This window comes from Penaeus vannamei, chromosome 18, assembly GCF_042767895.1.
Source record: "Penaeus vannamei isolate JL-2024 chromosome 18, ASM4276789v1, whole genome shotgun sequence".
Classification (NCBI taxonomy): Eukaryota; Metazoa; Arthropoda; class Malacostraca; order Decapoda; family Penaeidae; genus Penaeus; species Penaeus vannamei.
In genome coordinates, this window is record NC_091566.1 from 23897943 (window position 1) to 23900442 (window position 2500).

Genomic DNA, 2500 nt, shown 5'->3' on the forward strand with positions numbered 1-2500 from the left:
GAGAGACTGTCCAAGATTTTTGTTGTTGTTGCCGTTGGGGCTGCTACTATCTGAAAGAAGACGGGTGGGGAAGAGGAGGAAGGGGAGAAAGAAGGAATAGAAAGAAGCGGAGGATAAGGGAGGGCAAGGGAGTGACAGTCTAAGATTTTTGTTGTTGTTGTTGCTGTTCGTCTACACATTCGAAAGAAGACGGGTGGGGAAGAGGAGGAAGGGGAGAAAGAAGGAATAGAAAGAAAGGCGAAGGATAAGGGAGAGACTGTCCAAGATTTTTGTTGTTGTTGCCGTTGGGCTACACATTCGAAAGAAGACGGGTGGGGAAGAGGAGGAAGGGGAGAAAGAAGGAATAGAAAGAAGCGGAGGATAAGGGAGGGCAAGGGAGAGACAGTCCAAGATTTTTGTTGGTGTTGTTGTTCGTCTACACATTCGAAAGATGTTGGGTGGGGAAGAGGAGGAAGGGGAGAAAGAAGGAATTGAAAGAAAGGCGGAGGATAAGGGAGGACAAGGGAGAGGCAGTCCAAGATTTTTGTTCTTGTTGTTGCTGTTCGTCTACACATTCGAAAGAAAACGAGTAGGGGAAAGGAAGAAGGAATAGAAAGAAAGGCGGGGGATAAGGGTGGACAAAGGAGAGACAGTCCAAGATTTTTTTTGTTGTTGCTGTTCGTCTACACATTCGAAAGAAGACGGATGGAGAAAAGGAGGAAAGGGAGAACGAAGGAACAGAAAAAAGGCGGAGGATAAGGGAAGACAAGGGAGAGACAGTCCAAGATTTTTGTTGGTGTTGCTGTTGTTGACCTACACATTCGAAAGAAGACGGGTGGGGAAAGGGAAGAAGGGGAGAAAGAAGGAATGGAAGGAAACAGGGAGGGACATGGAGGACAAAGGAGATGAAGACAGAGGGCGTGGAGAGATGGCAAAGGAAGGGAGGGAGGAAGAGAGGAAGGGAAAGGATGTGAACAGAGAAGAGGAGATGAGAGGAGATGCATGAGGACGTGGAGAGATGGCAAAGGAAGGGAGGGAGGAAGAGAGGAAGGGAAAGGATGTGAACAGAGAAGAGGAGATGAGAAGAGAGGCATGAGGACGTGGAGAGATGGCAAAGGAAGGGAGGGAGGAAGAGAGGAAGGGAAAGGATGTGAACAGAGAAGAGGAGATGAGAGGAGATGCATGAGGACGTGGAGAAATGGAATGGTAAGGGAGAATGAGAGGAGGGAAAGAAACAGTGGCGAGAAGGAAAGAGAATGAGGGAGGAGAGAGGGGCCGTAGAGAGATGAGAGGGAAAGGGTCGAAGAGAGTATGAGGGAGAGAGTGGGGGAAAAAAAGGGTCAAGAAAAAAGGCATGGAGATTTGGAAGAGGAAAAGAGGGAGACAGGAAGAAAAATGCGAAACAGGAAGAAAGGGAAAACAGGGAAGTTTGAAGAGGGAAGGAAGGAAGAAGGAAGAGGAGAGACGAGAGACCGAAAGGGAAGAAAGAAAACGAGAGAGAAGGAAGAAAAAGAGAAGCAGGGGCAAGAGAGAGAAGGAGAGGACGTTAAGACGACTCGATCCTACATAGATATTCATAAGGTGTACTCGAGGAAGGGGCATAAACAAGAGGTGATGGGAAACGCAGTTTAGGAGAGGGGAAAGGAATTTCAGGAAGATGAGCAGGACGACGAGGAGGGGGAGGTTGGGGGGAGGAGGTTGGGGGAGAGGGGGTGATAGATGATGGAAAAAAAGGAGAGGTAGGAGGGGAACGACGGGGATTGGGAGGTTAAAAAAAGAGCAAGGGCTAGCGAGGAAGACGTGGAGGGTGAAGGATGAAAGGAAGAGAGGTGGAAGACGGGAAGAGGAGGAGAAACGGATGATAGAAAGAAAGCGATAGAGAGGAAAATGTTGGAAGTGGAGGATGTAAGGATGGAAAATGTAAAGAAGAGGGGAGCAGGGCAGTAAGAAGAAAGGGAGGGAGTGGAAAAGGTCAAGAAGAGGGATAAAGGCTAGAAAGAAAGAGGTGGGGGATGGAGAAGGGAAAGAAGGAATGGCATAGAAGGGAGAAGGAAGAGAAATGCAAAACGGAAATCAGAAAAAAATACAAAGGTACGAAAAGAAAAGAAAAGACGGTTAGGGACAAGGATGAGAAGAAAGAAAGGAAATGAAGGATGATAAGTGGATCGATAATGGAAGAAGAATCGGAGAACCATAGAATAAGGAAGATTAAAAAGAAAGAGAATAATAATTCACATAAATCTTAAAAAAACAGAAAGGAAAAAAATCATTATAAATAAGAAGAGAGAGAAAAAAAAAGTGAGAGACGAAGGATAAGAAGGAAATGGACAAAGGACAGCGGAGGGAGGGCGGTAGGGGGACGTGGCAACCTCTCTAGAATGAAGGTAGGCGATATCAGCCGTGACGTGGACGGCCGGGAAACATGCCAGGCTGCATGCTAGAGCGGCTGGGATGTCAGGCCTTTGTCCTTGTTTGGACCGCACATCATAGTTACGGACCGGTGCGCGCTACATCTGGGGAG